The sequence below is a fragment of the Pongo pygmaeus genome, chromosome 22 (genome assembly GCF_028885625.2).
Source record: "Pongo pygmaeus isolate AG05252 chromosome 22, NHGRI_mPonPyg2-v2.0_pri, whole genome shotgun sequence".
Lineage (NCBI taxonomy): Eukaryota > Metazoa > Chordata > Mammalia > Primates > Hominidae > Pongo > Pongo pygmaeus.
This window is the reverse complement of record NC_072395.2, coordinates 39,559,674-39,579,903: the sequence shown is the minus strand read 5'-3', so window position 1 is coordinate 39,579,903 and position 20,230 is coordinate 39,559,674.

Here is a 20,230-nt window from a genome sequence, read left to right as displayed (position 1 = left end):
CTTTAAATTATGATAAGTATGATGCAGTTTAATGGGGGAAAGAATGGTCCTCTCTGTATGATGCTGTGGCCAATTAAAGAACACATGTTCTCACTCATAAGTGGGAAGTGAACAATGAGAACACATGGACACAGGGAGGGAAGCATCATACACCGGGGCCTGTCAGGGGGTGGGGGGCTAGGGGAAGGATAGCATTATGAGAAATACCTAATGTGGATGACAGGTTGATGGGTGCAGCAAACCACCATGGCACATGTATACCTATGTAACAAACCTGCACGTTCTGCACATGTACCCCAGAACTTAAAGCATAATAATGAAAAAAAAGATGGCTACAAATTTGTTCACATTTTTTTCCCTTCCCTTGAATCTGAGCTGTTTTGTGACTGCTTTCACCAACATAACATGGTGGAATTGGTTATAATGCTATTTCTGGACCTTGTCATAAGTGGGCTGGTAGCTTCCACCTTGGTCTCTTGAAACCATGAGCTGCTATGTAAAAAGTTCAACTACTTTGAGGTCACTGTTCTGTGAAAATCCTAAGCCACATTGAGAAGCCCTAGTGGATGAGACACCATGTGGAGATTAAGAAATAGAGAGGGGCCAAGAAGCCCAGGCACCAGACATAGCAGGGAAGAAGCCATTGCGGAAGTAGATCCTTCAAAGCCAGGCATCCTAGCAGATAATATAGAGCAGAGATGAACCACCTTGCTGAGCCTTTCCATAATTCCTGACCCAAATAATCATGTAAAAAGATAAAATGAGTATTTTACCCATTTTATTTACTCACTTTATTTATTTTAAACTTCTAAGTTTTGGGATAGTTTTGTTTGTTTTTGTTTGGTTGGTTTTTGGCAGAAATTGATCACTAGAACAGTATTGAAACAATTATATATCTATATAAAAATAAAATAAAATTTGATCTCTACTTCACTTCCCATACCCAAATATTAATTTGAAATTGATTATTGCTCTATATGTAAAAGGTAAAATTATAAACATCTAAATAAAAAAGGGAGAGAATCTTTATAACTTGGAATTAGGCAAAAATTCTTAAACAAAGTTCAGAAAATACTAAGCCTAAAAGGAAAAGTTGATAAATTATACTGCAATAGAACTGAAAACTTCTGTTTTTTTGGAAGATATCATCTAGCATTTCAAAAAGTTTGCATAGATTGGGACAAGACATTCACAATACTTATATTTGCTTAAGGTTTTAGTGTATGTTGATATAGTTTAGATATTTGTCCCCTCCCAAATCTCAAGTTGAACTGTAATCTCCAGTGTTGGAGGTGTGGCCTGATGGGAGGTGTTTGGGTCATAGGGGTGGAGATCCCTCATGAATGGCTTGGGCCATACCCTTGATAATGAGTGAGCTCTCACTCTGAGTTCACACAAGAACCGGTCATTTAAGAGTGTGTAGCACCTCCTCCCATTCTCCCTAATTTTTTCTCACTCCTGCTTTTGCCACGGGACATGCAAGCTCCTGCTTCACCTTCTGCCCTGAGTAAAAGCTTCCTGAGGTCTTCCCAGAAGCAAATGCCAGTGATATACTTCCTGTAGAACTGTGAGCCCAATCGAGGTGGAGCTTGCAGTGAGCCGAGATTGCACCACTGCACTCCAGCCTGGGTGACAGAGCGAGACTCCGTCTCAAAAAAAAAAAGAAAAAAAAGGACTGTGAGCCCAATCAAGCATCTTTTCTTATAAATTACCCAGTCTCAGGTATTTCTTTATAGCAACTCAAGAATAGCCTAATACGTATATCCTTTCCAGTGTCTATTTTCAACCTATCTATATTTTATCCTTCTTAAAAAGTTATGTCCCATGTAGGAGTTACACAAGTGGTTCTTTATTATTATTATTGTTATTTTGATCTAACAATCTTTAATCTTTGTCTTCGGAATATTTAGTACAGTTGCCTTTGATGTATCTACTCATAGTGGTTAGCTTTGTTTTCTATTTGTGCCATCTTGTTATTTCTTTTTCTTAACTTACTGTTTTTAGGTATCTTTTCATACAATTGCCAAGTTTTTCTCCTCAAATTATTAATGCATTTATTTGCATTTATTGATTTTCTTTTCTTTTTTCTTTTTAAATAAAGACGGAGTCTTGCTATCTTGCCCCAGGCTGGTCTCATACTTCTGGCCTCAAGCGATCTTTCCACCTTGGCCTCCCAAAATGCTGGGATCAAAGGCATGAGCCACTGCACTTGGCCTGATTTTATGTTGAACCTCTGTTGCACTTCTGAGTTAAACCACCTTGTCAAAAATATTTATATTCTTTATTGTACATTGCTCAGTTATGCTTGCTAATATTTGGCTAAACATTTTAGCATCAACGTCACAAATGAAATGACCTGATATCTCCTTCCTCATTCATTTTTGTGGGGGCTTTTGCTAACAAACTTACGCTATTTTCATATAAAGAGCTAATTTTTTCTTTCTTTTTATATACTCTGGAATCATTATATAAACAATGAAGTTGTTGCTTGACTCCCTGACAAAAACTTCCGTCTAAGATAATATTCTTTCTTCCTGAAATGTGAGTGGCAAGCCACCCAGATGCCAAGGCAAGAGACCGAAGGCACAAGTTGTTCCAGTATAATAAAGAAAATATATACAATAAGAATAGTTGTACTAGAAATAGATTATAGATATGATTATATATGAATATTATTAATCATTAGTAGCATTAATCTTTATTCCAATTTTATAATAATCTTTGTTCTACAATTATAACCTAGGAAAAACCAGACCATACAGAGATAGGAGCTGAAGGGACATGGTGAGAAGTGACCAGAAGACAAGAGTGTGAGTCCTCTGTCTCACCCGGACAGGGCCACTAGAGGGCTCCTTGGTCTAGCGGTAACGCCAGTGCCTGGGAAGTCACCCTTAAGTATACTTAGCAGACCTTGGTCTAGTGGTAGTGCCAGTGCCTGGGAAGGCACCTGTTACTTAGCAGATCGGGAAAGGGAGTCTCCCTTTCCCCGGGGAAGTCAGGGAAGGCTCTGCTCCACCACCTCTTGCGGAAGGCCTGACATCAGTCAGGCCTGCCCGCCCGCAGCCATCCAGAGGCCTAAACGTTTCCCTGTGATGCTGTGCTTCAGCAGTCATGCTCCTGGTCCACTTTCATGCTCCGACTTGTACACCTGGCTCCGACTTCTAGATAGCAGTAGCAGAATTAGTGAAAGTATTAAAGTCTTTGATCTCTCCGAGAAATACATAGAAGAAATAATGACATAAGCTGTCCCCTCTCTCTCTCCGCCTCGGCTACCAAATAGGGAAGGGTCCCCTGTCCGATGGACACGTGACTCGTGTGATCTCACCGCTCGCTGGAGATGACTCACACTCCTTACCCTGCCCTCTTGCCTTGTACACAATAAATAACGGTGCAGCCAGGCATTCGGAGCCACTACCAGTCTCCACGCCTTGGTGGTAGTGGTCCCCTGGTCCCAGCTGTCTTTTCTTCTATCTCTTTGTCTTGTGTGTTTATTTCTACGATGTCTCCTCTCTGCACATGAAGAGAGAAACCCACAGGCCCTGTAGGGCTGGACCCTACACTGAAATACATATTTTAGGTTTTCCTTAGTCTATTGTGGACAAACTCTGTTAGGTTTTATCTGAAAATGTCATTATTTTGCCCTAATTCTTGTGATTTTTCTAGTATACAATTCTGCACTGACAGTTACTTTCTCTCAGGATATTAAATATATCATTCCATTTTCTTCAAGCTTTCACTGATGCTGTGGAGAAATCATTTCTCAGAATAATTATAATCTGACTGAACATAGCTGTCTATACTTCTGGCTGAGGTTGTAACCCTTTTCCCATTTGCCCTGAGAATACTCACTGATGTAGCATTTCAAAAAGTTTGCACAGATAAAAGCTGCAGTGCTTGCAGCTGCAGCATTTACCCCAAGATAAATTTGCCACAAAATATTTTGCTTTTATTATTGTTTTCGCATTGCTCTCGTATATCAACTTCAGAAACAGAAAACGTCGTTCTATTTACAGCATTCTGTTTTTAGTAGTGGTGTTTCCATTTGCAAAATATAGTAATTCTCCATTGCTAAAAATATCAAATCCTAGAAAATCCTATCAAATCCTAGCATTCCTACATGTGATGTTAACATTGTTCTTGAACAGTTGCTGGTCAAAGATTCATTTGATGAACCTGATTTTTCCGAAATAGATAATTCTCATGATTCAGACAATTCTGATGTTAGTTCTGGTTAGAAATAACTCTGAGTACAGTTTATATATTTTATTTTCATGTTGAAAATCAATCAGATTTGCTTCAGCCTCAAAGAGTATATTTATGTAAAATTGTTTTGGCAGTGAGCTGCACTTTTTTTTCTAAACCGGAAAAGAGTTAAATCTTCGTTTTATCTTTGTTCACCTAAATTTTTACCGTTATGATAAATTTACTGTTTACATATTAATTCCTTGTTTTTAACCTGACTCTATCTTTCATTTTACTTAACATGTCGTCTCTATCTTTCATCCCATGGACTTTCTTACATTCTTTGAAATTTCTCCGTATCTCTTTCCAGTTCACTAATTTGCTCTTCATCTTTGTCTAATCTGCTAATAAACCCATCATATTCGGATTTTGTTTTCAGTCATTTTTACAGGATCTCTCTTATAACTTATTTTCAAATCATTGTTTTATATGTTGTGTCTGATAATTCCAACATTTAACATTTTTTTTCAGATTTGATTCTGTGATTTGTTTTTTTTTCTGCTGGCTCTCACTCATCAAGTCTTGCTTATTTTGCTTTGCTTTGTTTCACTTTTGTTTTTACTGTGAGCTCATATTTCTATGGATATTATTTGAGCCCCAAGCTGTGGTAGTTTTCATGGGAGAGGGCTTTTGTCTGGACCTGCCAGGTCCCGGGAGCACTGGTAACCAGGACCACATTACACTGAGCGTATGCTGAGAACTGAGACCACCCAGGAAGTATGAATTCTGTCTATAAAACTGAAATCAGATGGCTTATGGTTACAGAGTCTCAAAGAAAATTTTTCTTTTTCCTCTATACAGCATCAGAGTCTAAGATGGACTATTTTTCTTGTCCTCTCCTGAGAGTTAAATATATGGGACGTAGAGAAGTGATTGCCTGTGAATATCCATCTTGTATGGAGTTGATCCCGTGTTCCCCACTTATGGACAGTCCTTAAAAACAAACTTTCTCCCTACAGAAAATTTCCTCAAGAAGAATTTACATCTGAGTTTTGTTTTCCTCTGTTGATTCTTTGCCCTTTAAAAATTCCTTACTTTCTTGTGTGTTTACAAGATGCACTCATAAAGAGTTTATTGTTATATTTTCTCTGTCTCTTTTAGCTCTTTTCCATAGGAGGAATCTTAAGGCAATCTAGTCCAAAATACCACCTGAAATGGAAAAAAAAGTCTACTAATTTTTGAATCCTGTATTGTAAATTTAAATAAAAATCTCCAGTTAGCCAAGTCTCGTATTAACGGTTCTTACCTAAAACAATGATATAGCTTAACAACTGTTACTTAAAAGTAAGAAACACAAAGGACAACATTAAGAAATCTGCCTCCTAATAATTCCTTCACCATAAAATTTACTTAAAGAAGTATGCTTTCCTCTGAATTCCATCATAGACAAACATTATTTCCATATTGATCTTAATAGTTTTCACTTCAATTAATTTGAAATAAATATTTGTTGGTGGAGTGCCTGAGAATTTTTTTTTTAGTTACAGGTGGTGATAAGTTACAACTACTGTCCTTGAGAAGTTTACATTCCAGTGGGAAAACCATATCAGTAACCAAACAATTACAGAAATTTTATATGTATAAAAGGTAATAAAATAACTATATATATAGCAATAAAAATAGAAGAAAGGAAGATGTTCCTACCTCAGCCTGTTTGTTTCTCAGGAGAAAACTGACACCATGTGGGATTTCTTCAACATGATGTCACCAGAAGAGCAGAGTACTAAAAATAATAAATATTTTTCAGGCTCACGAGAGCATAAAGGATGTTTCAAGATCAATCTAGGCAGGGAATATAGACTAGGTAAAAGTACAGAGATATAAAGCAGCATTGTGTGTGCAGAAAACAACAGTTAGGTACCATGAGAATTCACAGGGCAAGAAGGGCTTCTGAGAGTTGACCCTAGACAGGTTGTCCCAGGGCACAACAGGAGTTTGGATTTTATCTTCTAAATGACTAGGAAGCTTTGTTTGAAGCACCACAGGGGCAAACAAACTCATACAACAAAAATGTCATTTTTGAAATTTGTGGAAGATGGACTACATGAAACATGCATATGTTTCTTTATTCTTTATTGTATCCCTTTCTTTTGACTTAGCATTTTCTGTAGTATTTTCTGTGTATTTCTATAAAATATAATTATCATTTTAATAGAAATACACCATTTTACCAGTATAACAAGAAATTGGTTTGTTTGACATATATACACACAATATATATGTTATACATTCATTCACATATACATATCTATATATCTTTCATGCATTTTTACATAGTTTTAAAAGGCATATAAAACATAATGCCCTGTAAACATTTTAATAAGTTAAAAGTATATCATAAAAATTTACCAGGATTTTAAATTTTCTTCTCAGGGCATTTTTATGCAACATAGCACTAAATCATATACCTGTATTCTAATGTATCTGAAATTGCTTACATTTTAACATTCTTTGATTCTTTGATATTATAAAAAGCTGGTGGGGTATGGAGTCTGACACCCGTGGTCCCAGCAACTCAGGAGGCTGAGGTGGAAGTATTGTTTGAGCCCAGGAGGTTGAGGCTGCAGTGAGCCATGTTCACACCACTGCACTCCAGTCTGGATGACAGAGCAAGACCCTGTCACTCACACACACACACACGCACACACATGCAAAAGCACATAGTGATGGTTAATTTTATCTATGAACTTGATTGGGTCACAGGGTGCCCAGATTTGGGCTCAAACATTATTCTGAGTGTTTCTGGGAGGATATTTTACATGAGATTAACATTTAAATCAATGGAGTGAGTAAAGCAGATTGAACTCCATTATGTGAGTGGGCCTTGTCCAATCAATCAGAGGCTTAAATAGGACAAAAGGTGGGCCCTCTCCTTAGTAAGAAAGAATTCTTCCTACCTGACTACCTTTGAACTAAGACGTTGGCTTTTTCCTGCCTTTGGAATCAAACTGAAATTTCACCTCTTCCTGGGTCTCTTCCCTCTTCCTCCAGGAGTGGAATGTTTTCTTTCACTTTGTTTTCACTTCCTATGCTCAAGGAAGATAGTTTTGCTTTAGTTTACACCCACAGAGTTAGTGGATTCTTCCCCTTTAACTTTGGCTTCAAATAAGAGATAATTCTAGAAAGTAGGTAGAGCTTTGTACCTAGCATCACCAAGGGGAGGAAAATGTCCAGCAGAGCTTTCTCATGTTTGGACTCTCTGACATGCTGGTTAATACTTCGCTTTTTTTTTTTCTTACTCACCTTTGCAGTAGATAACTCTTCTTAGTGCCGTACTAATGGGTGAAACAAAATTGTGTGTTCTCGCCTTGGAAGGGTTGTTATACTTTGGAATTTAGTGTAGTTAGTTCCTTATGACTGCAGCTTTATGAACAGTTCAAGAAAAGTTACGATTTTGTTGATCATCCAGATTTTTCTAACAGTGTTCTCTGACAGTTTTATACGTCCTAAGCAAAAGCTAAACTCCTTTGAATTAGTTCTTCCACATAAATTTTAAACTTGCTATTCTGAGTTCCCTCTAAAAAATGTTCTGTTAATATTTTTATTGTGATCATGTTAAGCGTATAAGTTATGGAGAACAAATATTTTTATAATGTTGAGTCTTCCATGGACTCAACCTTCCACGGTTGAGGTATGACATCATTTGATCAAATCATTTTGCATCCCTCACGAGTTGTTCATTTTAACTTTATTATTTTTCAGCAAATCTTTAATATATTTTTTCACGCTCCTTTTTAAGATTTCAATAATTTTTTATAGTTGTGAAGGGAGCTTTCTTACATTATATATTTAAACTGCTTGCTTTTTATATATGTGAAAGTTATGACAATGCTATTAATATTGTATACAGTTTTTACTTGATTTTCTTAGTTTTCAGTAAAATAGTGCTATGTTCTTAATGTTTGTGTCCCTTCCAAAATTTATATGTTAAAATCCTAACCCCTAATGTTAGATGCGGAGGGTTTTGACTACCAATTGTGCAGGTTCTTGGCATTTTGAATAAAAAATTTGACAAAATACGTAGACAAAGTAATGAAAGAATAAAGCAATGAAAGCAGAGATTTACTGAAAAGAAAGTACACTCCACAGAGTGGGAGCAGACTCAAGCAAGCGGCTCCAGAGTGCTGGTCACAGAATTTTCTGGGATTTTAATACCCTCTAGAGGTTTCCCATTGGTTACATGGTGAGTGGCCCCCAACCAGTCTGATTGGTTATGGAAGGCAACCAATCAGAGGCTGAAGTGAAGTTACAAAGTTATATCCCTATGCAAATTTACACTAGGCCCACCACCAGTCTGACTGGTTACAGGAGGGGACCTATCACAGGTACTTTCCATTTTTTATCTGCAAAGCACAAAAGGGGAGGGCTGCAAAAGGAGTAGACTTTGATCCTTTTGTTATTTGGGCATGGAAAGTTGGGTTTCCTTTAGATTTAGGTCTAGGAAGTCAGCATAAATTGGTCTTAGGTTTCCTGCCTCCAGACTCTATTCTCCTGCCTCACCAAGATGACGGCATTAGGAGGAGCCACCTTTGTAAAGTGATTAGGTCATTGAGGGAAGAGCCCTAATTAGTGGGATTAGTACTCTTATAAAAGAGGCCCAAGAGAGAACCCCAGCCCCTTCAAACATGTGAGGACACAGCTAGAAGACAGTTATCTATGAACTGAAGAGCAATCTTCCCCAGTCACTGAACCTGCCAGCACCTTGAATCTGCTTGTCCATTATGGTTGTAAGCTCTGCTGTCATTGTCATTCTTCCAAGACTCAGGCTTATAGAGCAGCCAGTGATTTTGACATAAGCATTGTCATTACAGAGGAAAAGAAAGGGAGCATGGCAAATCACTCAGTGGCTTCAGAGTTTCCAACTGGAAGCCATACTCTGCTTTCATTTTATTGCCCAGTTTAAGTCACTTGGCTCGCAGTTTACTAAAGCAAGTCACACAGACACACCTAACTTCAAGTGGGTAGGGAAGTACAACACTAACATGTGCTTGGAAAGAGAACCAGAAATATTTGGTAGACAGTTTATAATGACTACATAAACTGCTTCTTAGCTATAGGACCTTAGGCAGGTCAACTAACATTTCTAAGCTTCCAACAATTAACAGAAAATATTTCATAGGGCTCTTTTGAGGAAATAAACTAATACATGGGAAGTATTTAATGTAGTGCCTGAAAACCCCAGTAGTGAGTCAATGTGAGTTATTATACCACCACCACTATCATCATCATTATTGTGAGTTATAGCTAAATCAATTTTACTCAAGTATTGTTAAAAATATTTTATATATGTTTGCCTTGGATTGTCTAATATTTTTTGAATGATTTATGTCTTTGACTCATTTATTAATCAGAAAAATTCATTTTTCATTGTGATTATTTTCTTATTTTAGATTTCTTGAGGAAGCATTGAGCCTATATATTAACATTTACATTAATATCTACCAGAGAATGAATGAGGAAAAAAGACCTTTCAGGTTTAATACATATTGCATTCAAATGGCACTTTTCAACTCCTCAAATGATTCACATTAAAAATGATATATTATTCAAAGTGCCAATTCAGATAATAATTCAATATTGTAAGACTATCACAATTTGTAAAAATATAAGTAAAGGCATATATTGATTGCTGTAATGTATGAATATTTGTGTGTATACATATAAATATAGATATATAATGTAGTCTACAAAAAATAAGTATAGGACAAAAACTAAATTATTTTTCATTTGTAATTTTTACTGCTCAATATATGCATTTCCCTCTTTTCTAAGAAAAGGAAATGGAAACAAGTTTTTTCTTAGGAAGATAAGATTCTCTTCATCAACGATTTCACTATTATGTACCATCCTTAACAGAAATAATTAGAAAAGTAGGGAAAAAATACAAGAAGTCAAAAAGGCTTTTGCTATTACTTATACACAATCATTTTAAAGAGAATAAGCAGGCCGGGCATGGTGGCTCACTCCTGTAATCCCAGCACTTTGGGAGGCCAAGGCGGGTGGATCACAAGGTCAGGAGATCAAGACCATCCTGGCTAACACGGTGAAACCCCATCTCTACTAAAAATACAAAAAAATAGCCAGGCTTGGTGGTGGGCGCCTGTAGTCCCAGCTACTTGGGAGGCTGAGGTAGGAGAATGGCGTGAACCCGGGAGGCAGAGCTTGCAGTGGGCCGAGATCACAACACTGCACTCCAGCCTGGGCGACAGAGCGAGACTCCGTCTCAAAAAAAAAAAGAGAATAAGTAAACCATATGTAAAGGAGAAAATACTAATGCAAAATATTTAAAATATTTTAATATTAAATTGAAGACTCCAAGTTTAAAGTTTTTCTTTCCAATGAAAAAATGCCCCAGATTCATTCTTTAAACTAAGTAGTGAATGACACTTAACTTTTTACAGAAGGAACAGAAACAGAAATATTATTCACATACAAGATATATCTATCAAGTCTCAAAATAATATAATGAAGAAAATCAGATCAATAACTCTTCCTTTGTAAAACGTCTCTGCTCCCTCCTCCCCGCACCTCATGCCCTTGAACAGAGTTAATGGTCCCAACCTCTCTATTCTGTCTGTTTTCCCTGTAGATCACTAACTACACTAAAACAGCAGTATTCTAACAATTCTCGATAAGACTGTGAAGTCTTTGGGTGCAAAGTATATGCCATTAGTGTCCAGTACAGCACCTGACATAGTAGGAATTTAATAAACATCAAAAAATCTGTGTTAAGCACAGTATATAGCAAAATAAATAAATAAAAATGTAAAAAGACAGGAAGGAAGGAAGCAAGGAGAGGAGGGAAGAAAAGAGGGAGAGAGAATAAAATTGATGAAGTCACAGAAAAATGATACAATCTTTTAAAAGTCATTTCAATTGATAAGAAAACTTCTTTTCCTCCAGTTCCTTAACATGGAATTTATGCAGCCGGGTGCGGTGGTTCACGCCTGTAATCCCAGCACTTTGGGAGGCTGAGGCAGGCAGGTCATGAGGTCAAGAGATCGAGACCATCCAGGCTAACATGGTGAAACCCTGTCTCTATCAAAAAAAAAAATAAGCTGAGTATGGTGGCACGTGCCTGTAGTCCCAGCTACTTAGGAGGCTGAGGCAGGAGAATCACTTGAACCCGGAAGACAGAGGTTGCAATGAGCCAAGATCCCACCACTGCACTCCAGCCTGGCGACAGAGTGAGACTCCATCAAAAAAAAAAAAAAAAAACCCATGAAATTTATGCCTACACTGAAGTACTTGAAGCTGGCAATAACCATTTGCAATATTCCTGTAAAATAATAAGATTTGTGTGCTTGTTTTAACTAAACTAGGGTGTATAAAATATAAAGTGGGGAGGAAGAGCATAATAAAATTATAAAAATTAGTAAAGAAATGGCTAAAAAGGCATAGCATTTTAAGAGAAGTTCTTCTCATTATGCACTCTTTTCTATATGCAAATAAAGTGAATAGCAGACATCTGTCATTTGACATATAGTTGATGGGAAAAATCTAATTTTTTTTTGTTTTAATGGTATTAAAAACTTCAAATCTGGTTTTAGTGGTATTAAAACCTCTAAAACCTTCAAATCTGTGTTTAAACCTCAGGCAAGTATTGGCACCTAGGCTTAACACAGGGAAGAGGTGACTGACAGCCTCAATTTTCTCTCAAAATCCATGTCCTACAGACACTCAGAAATGGCATTTGGGTATAAGCCTAATTCATTAAAGTTATTTTCTATTCTCTTAAAAGCTTATAGGTTTTTTTCCTTCATGCTTTTGATTTTTTCTATGTGATGTCTCAAATTTTCTTTTTTTAAATTCTTAATTTTGCAAAAATAGACCCAAAAAGTGATTCACTTGAGCCTTCTTATTGCAGTATTTCTCATACCACGTGAGTTCTTGCTCTTCCCTTATCGCACAGGAGTTGTTCAGAACAGAGCTGTTGTGTTTCATGGGTGTCTGAAAATCTCTTGTAATGTTCTTTTGGTTTCACCTGCTTCTGTTTATTTGGTCTCTAATTTCTAATGTAAAGTATATATAGCTTGTGCAGTTGCCTTGAATTTGGATGTACACCAGCTGCTTAAATTTGGGTTAGTGTCACATTCTTCTTCCAGGTAGAAATGTTTATATGGTTTTTGTAAAGATGTAAAAGCTTGTCATGTATTTATCTTTTCCTTGTTGAAACATTCTCTTAAAAATATAGGGATAAATTTTGGCCAAGCTACAATAAATATGAATAGATAGGTCAGTATCTGCATATAATAAGTGCTTGATAAATATCAGGAATGATGAGAATGATGTTGATGAGTTCCAAAAAATCATCATATTTATCTACTCAAGAGTCCATTTTGTTTCCTTAACTGAAAAGTCATAAGACTGAACTCTTTACATGTCTTGCCTCAGTGATACAATATGGAAATTTGAAATCTATTTCTTCTTTTGGCGATAAATACTTATACACACACAGTCATGCATCAATTAACAACGGGGATACATTCTGAGAAAAGCATTGTTAAGTGATTTTGTCATCATATTGTTACCGGGGGTCCTTGCTTATAGAGCTCCCAAGATGGTGGCCTGCTGCTTCCAAGATAGTGGAAGCCTCGTGTTCTCTGACCTGGGGTTCTTGGTCTCACAGATTCCAAGGAATGAAATCTTGGGCCATGCGGTGAGTGTTATAGTTCTATTAGAAGCCGTGGGTCACGGAAGAGAACCGTGGAACCCAGTGACTAGTGTTCAGCTCTATTAGGACGAACCCAGGCACTCAGCCATGCAGGAACAATGGCAAGCCTTTAGCCGGATCGGGAGCAGCAATGGGCACCTCGCTGCATCAGGAGCACAGCAGACACCCTGACGGATCTGGAGGGATGGAAGTCAGCGGCGGGTCTGCAATGGCGGCAAACAGAAGTGGTGGATGGCGAGCTAAAGCTCAGCTCGAGCCATAACAAACACGGACAAGAAGAGTGCAGTTGCAAGATTTAATAGAGTGAAAACAGAGCTCCCAAACAAAGGGAGGGGACCTAAAGAGGGTAGCCATTGCGGCTGGAATGCCTGGGTTTTTATCCGAATCAATGTCCCTCCCGCTGTGCTCTCAGGCAATAGATGATCGGCTATTTCTTTACCTCCTGTTTTTGCCTAATTAGCATTTTAGTGTGCTCTCTTTACTATCCGATTGGTTGGGTGTGAGCTAAGTTGGAAGCCCCGTGTTTAAAGGTGGAAGCGGTCACCTTCCCAGCTAGGCTTAGGGATTCTTAGTCTGCCTAGGAAATCCAGCTAGTCCTGTCTCTCAGTATCAACACCATAGAGTGTATTTACACAAATTTAGGTGGTAAAGCCTACTCCATACTTTGGCTGTATGATATACCCTATTGCTTCTAGGCTACAAACCTGTACAGTGTGTTACTGTACCGAATGCTATACACAATTGTACACAATGGTATTTGTATATCTAAACATAGAAAAGGTATAGTAAAAAGGCAGTGCTATATTTTTATAAGACCACTGTCATATATGCAGTCCAACACTTACTGAAACATTGTTTTGTGGCACATGACTGTGTATGATTTTTAAAGTTACAGAATCTACAAAACGTGTCACTAAATCCTCACTAAACCCTGTTGTATACCATCATATTTCTCAGTTTATTTATGGGCGAAATTACCTAAAACAGAATAGCCTTATTTAGAATTTTAATTCATTGTTTCCAGACACTGGTGACAATAATGCCATTATCTACAGTGGGTTTCTGGAAATAGAAACAAGTGTGTCTTATATTCTGATATGAACAATGTTTTAATTAAGGCAGAGTTTAATTGAGGAATAATTTCCTCACCATGGTTGATGATATAATAAATCACTTACAAAACAAAGATATGCCATTAAAATAAAGGTACATGAATTTGTACATCTATCATCATTCGAAGTACCAAATTTACACTGAGAGTTATGGTATATTCAAGTTGGAGCTGTTCAACCCATTCTAGATTTAGAAACTGAGACCCAGAGAGTTGGTAACTGAGGCCATTGAGCTAGATGGCTGCAACCTGGAATTGGATACTTTGATTCTCAGCCTAGTCCTCTTTCTTCTCTACACCACATCACCCTCACAATGTTTTAAATACAGGTGTATATGCAGGACATTGTGTTAAAGTTTAAAAGAACAGATTACCTGACTCCATCAATTATTATCTGTGTGAGCTAGCCAAATTTCTGCCTCAGTAACCTCATCAATGATATAGGGATATTAATAGCAATCAATCTACATGTGAGCATTAATTAGCTTATGTATATAAAGTAGGCATGGTATATAGTAGGCACTCAACAAATATCAGGCATTATTATTATTGTCACAGCAAAACTGTAGAAAAATATACATTCAATTATAAAGTCATTGGCAATTAGTTCCCTTCCCCTGCCAGCTGGTTCTCTTGAGTGGACTGGAGTTCTTAAGTTAGGAGTGACATAAAAGGTAGAATCAGTCTGGCAGGAAACAGCAGGCAGCCGCTGCTCTGGAAGCAGGGTCATGGGACCTGAAGTGTGAGATCTCCCCCTACTACACACACAATGAGCATTCCTCAAACCAAATCTCTCTAGATCAGACAGACAATTGAAAGATTCCTGGAATCATTGTTGCTCTCCTGGAAATCTCATCCAGATACCTGACTAGAATCAATATCAGGTTGATATTAAACCTGAATGGACAACCACCACCAAGCTTCATAGTGAAGTTGGGCCTGGTTTTGGTTTGGCTATCACCCCTCCAGATTCCCAGAATTTTTACTATGGAGAGAGAGAGCAGTCTTCCAATATGCTATATGTTATATTTACAACATATATTGCTTTCAATATTAGATACACTATTGCTACCATTTTATAAATTTGGAAAATATTTATGAAATATAATTCAGATGGTGTGATGGTTAATCTTATGTGTCAACTTAACCGGGCCAAGGGGTGCCTAGAATAAACACTATTTCTGGGTGTGTCTGTAAGCATGTCGCTAGATGAGATTAACATTTGAATCAGTGGACTCCAGTAGAGTAGACTGCTCTCCCCAAGGTGGGTGGGCATGATCCAATCCACTGAAGCTCTGAATAGAACAAAAGGGACAGAGGAAGGAGGAATTTCAGAATTTCCCCTCCTTTGTCTTCCTGCCTGCTTGAGCTGGGACATCAGTCTTTTTCTGTCCTTGGACTGGGATTTATACCATCGACTCCTCTGGCTCTCAGACCTTCAGACTTGAACTAAAATCAAACCACTGGCTTTCCTGAGTCTCCAGCATGCTGACAGGAGGTCATGGGACTTCTCAGCTTTATAATCATGTGAGCCATTTCCTCATAATCTCATTAAATACATATGTTCTATCTCTCTGAAGAATCTTGACTAATACATATGGTCAGTGTTTCTTACAAAAGTTCCCAAAGAAATTTTAGACTTTAAGAGGCTAGGAATGAGGGGGAAATGGGGCAGAAGATGAGCAGGACAAGTATCCTTTTGAGGCACCTGCCTCTGCTGAGAACTTTACAGCCTGTAGGCCAAAAAAGGGTGTTCTCTTCTAGCAAGGGGGTGACATCTGCTTCTGCAGGGTCTAGGAGAATCTGGGGCTCATCCATCCAAATGTCTCCATTTTATGTATCAGAATCTCACAGTTTTTCTATTAGGACCCTAACTTTAATATAAAACAACTATAAGATTACACATTTTTAGAGTTTCAGCATTGTCTTCTCTCTGATTACAGGAGATAAAAGTGACTTTTATGGCATGTCTTTAAATTAAGTGAGAAAACTATGTAATCTCTGTATATAATCTCTATATTTCCAAAATAACCTTCAAAACAGGCGTTGGTAAACTTTTTTGAAGGGGCCAGATAACAAATATTTTGGACTGGAGGACATTGCTCTCTTTTGCAATTATTCAACTCTGCTTTGTATTGTGAAAGCAACCATGAAAAATACATAAGCAAATGATTGCGACTTCGTTCCAGTAAAACTTTATTTACAAAAACAGATGATCAGCCTGAAGGTCATAGCTTGCCAGCCCCTGCTCTGAAGCAGCTATCAAAATCCCATCCAGCTACATGTTCCTTTCAATTGTTATTTTCCTCGTACTGTCTAAGTGCCGCTGCTGCTGCATAAACCTGCTCCTCACCCCGTACTACCACCTCATCCCACACAGAGACTCTTTGTCATTGCACTGACACTGCGTGCCGGGGCGATCCCATTCCATTCACCACCAGCAAACGGGTTCTACTGCCCTCTGATCAGTGAGCAGTCCCATCTAGAAGATCTCCTGATGCTCACTGTTTTCAACTCAGTTTAGCCCAGAAAGCACAACCTGAGAAAAGGGCTCATGTGCATGCAGTCCCTGTAGAGGTGGGGAGGCAAGGGTAAGTAAGTTTAGGAAACAGGAGGGGGTAACTAGGAAGGAAAAGACAGAGGAGGAAGCAAATACGATGGTGCATTATCCTTCAAGTCAGGATTGTTGTCATCTCCATTTTACATATGAGGAGGCTGAGGCTCGGGGATGATCCATGGCTTCCCTGAAGCCACAAAGTAAGGATGCAGCAGTCAGAACGCCAGAATTCAAATGTGGATTACATGGCTCTCCACCACTAGCTCTCAGGGTATTAAGTGCAGGGAACGGGAAGACCCCCAACCTCTATGCTTAGACATTGTGCCACTTTACAATAGTGTCCAACTCTAATCCTTTCAACAATCTTGTCCAATTATGTATTTAGAGAGATTTCTAGGCCTTTCCAATCAACATTTCATGAACATACAAGCCTACCCATCAACCAATTACGAGTGTGTCCAGTTCTCAGGGTGACCTGAGAGCCACATGGAACAAGAAAGCTTTCCAACCAGTGTTTCCAGCAGCAAGCATCCTAACCCAGGCCTAGGAATTTGAAGATACAGTGCTCAAATATCAGTGCTTCTGAGCTACTAACTGTTGTAATTGCCCAAGTAGATGGCCAATGAATTGCAATAATTCATAATTCAGTTTTCGGTTATTAATAAGATTTATTGTATCTTACACAAAAGAGCATTATAAAATGATAAATGTTGTAGGATAGAGGCTGAGATGTAACCAAATATTGCTCTTGATCTTTAGCAAAAATCACTTTTAAAGGACAATTGATTTTCAGCCTCTGATTAAATCCCTGCTAGTGGAAGTGTAAGGAGGGGACCAGCTCCTATCTCAATCAGCCAATCAATAATTATAAGCCGGGTGGGGAAAAAAAGCAGTAGTGAAATAGTTTAAAATATCTTATTCTATGGTCTCAAGTGCCGCCTGCTGACTAAAACTGTCCACTTCCAATTCCAGCACTTATTAAACTAGAGATAATATGTTAGTATTAATTTGCTTTAATTAATAAAATATTCCTAGAATATGATTTTAAATTCACATGACATTCGGAAGTCACTTATATTTGCAGTATTCAAGAATTACATGAAGTACGCACTCGTTAAGAGTGATTTTAAATTTTATCTTTTGTCGCCACCTGGTGGTAGAACATTTTCTCACTTTTCTTTTTTCATTTTAAGCTTTACGTTGTTGCTAAGGAAAATTTCTAAACCAGGGAAACCAGTTAACCAGTATTGATTGTCAAGTATTAATGTATACTAAACATACTGTATGTACTTAATATCTATTGAATAAATGAATGAGTTTTTAATCTGTTTTAGTGGATTGCAAATGTACTTAATCTTTTCATTTGAATGACAAGAAGTTCTCAAATGTAATGAATAAAAGCGGTCCACAGTATTATTTTGTCAGAGGCAGTTTTCTTTCTTTAAAGTTTAATTGGATTTTTGTTTATGGTAATACAAACACATAATTAAAAAGTAGTTGATTTAAAAAAGCATTTTATTATGCCCTCAAGATTAAATTCATTTAACATTGTAATATTTTTAAAATATTTTCCATAATACTAAGAGGTAGGAGAATATTTAATTAGAATTTATTAAATATGATTGAGAAGATGTAAAACTTGCAAATTCTTAACTTGAACTATTAAGAATAAAAAAGGAAAGAAAAAAAAAAAACACCGAGTTGCACATCATTTGTTGTAGACCATCGCCACCTTGTGTTTGGAGAAAGATGTACTAAAGTCTGAGAATCTTTTTAAGGTGGAAATTTTTTATTGCTGGAAAATTCCTATTTATAATTAAAACAAAACTTTACTGGAAACAACATCATTCCAAATTCTGACAATATAATTACCTCCTACACAATTAGATAGGTTAAAATGTCAAAACAGTTGATTAAAAGTTATGAGTCAGAGTCATTTCTAAGCCCCCAGTTTGACTCTAGCTATGACATCTTGGGAAAACTACTTAACCCTTTTGAGTCTCATTTCTGCATCAGTTACACAAAGGGAGTCGATCTGGCAGATCATACTCCTCTCAGTTCTGCAAGTGCATGATTTGGAGGGAATATCAATTTTGAGTTTAAAGGCAAGCTACAATAATTTTTCTGTCTCCAATATTTGCAATATTTCTGGGTATATAACCTGTTTAAACTAGAAGTTTTCTAACTACTTTCTCATTTGTGATCAATTAAAATATCCATTTGTCCAATATTACTTTAGACCATATGTTCCCAAAAGTAGGACTAATACCAAACAGCTTCCCTATTTCTAATTAGTCAATCTTATGGTACTAAAATGTGAATAAAAAGCATTTCCCGGTTATAAAATATGCACATTAGTTGTTTCTCTAGACAATGTTTACATTAAAACAATTCTAATAGCTCATGCATATTACCAGATTTCTTCATTTCATGGTTACTTGTTGAATATTTACTTTGGTATAGACGTCATGAAAATTGTGAATAGAATATTGTGTCTATAACATATGAATCAGTGAAACACATAAGGTGTAAATAGAAATTAACACCTTAATGCTTATCTCTCACTTAAAAATGCAAACAACTTGTTCTTTTTTTGAGACAGTCCCTCTGTTCATAGAGGACAATAATGTGTTTAATAGGTCAAACTGTTAATTGTTCCAATAATTTTATGTCAAATGTTTTGAGTTTTGTTCTGTTATCTCCAGAAATAAAAATTGGCTTACATATGTAAATTAGAACATGTTAAGATTATTGTTTATATAAGCCCATATGTATTCTATAAAAATAAAACCCAAAATATGGGGAGTAGGGATTAGGATAACATGTGCTATTTTGGATGCCCATTCAAATCAAGGAGCAAAAATTGGATTATGAAACTCACTACAAGAACCCCACATTACATGTCACTTTTGCTAGTGCCTTGTACAAATTTACTCCTGTGGTCTTGTTTCTACATTCAAATGTTTTTCCAATTCACATTTTGCTTATAAATATACATATGTGTCATATGTATATATTTGCATATTACCACAAATGCCTGATGAGTGCTGATCTTTAAAAAAAAGAGAAAAAGTAAGTGGATTAAATGTTCTTCTGAGCGTAGATGGAGTTTTTCAGCTTAGTAGTTGGCAACTCCAACATCCATGTCTCTGTTGAAGCGATTAAAAAAGAATCATTTCCCAGAACTACAGGTGCACAACAGATTGGAGTCATTATGCAAAAGAACAGAAATCTGGACAGAAACCCAGAGAATAAAAAAGCCATGTTCCTGGCCATCCTTTTGCCTTTAACTCACTGTTTTTTCAACTCTACTTGTATCTGCAACATGAAATATGAAAAAATTATAATGGATTTGTAGTAACCCATTCAAGATCAGAAATGTATGCTTTAAACAAACCTCCAATGAGAATAACCCTGCAGGTAGAAACACACTGAAGGTCAAACTTACGTTAACATATTTTTAAAAGCTAAAGTTTATGTAGAGAAGTTGATAGACTGAAATACATTACATATGTCTTTAAAGATACAGATTTTCTGCTGTTTTTGTCCCTTTTTGCCCCAATTTAAGGGAATCACATCTACCTTCACTCATCTTCATTCAGCCTCTGGGCCACCTCTCCTTGAGATGGAGATTATGAGTGTCCAA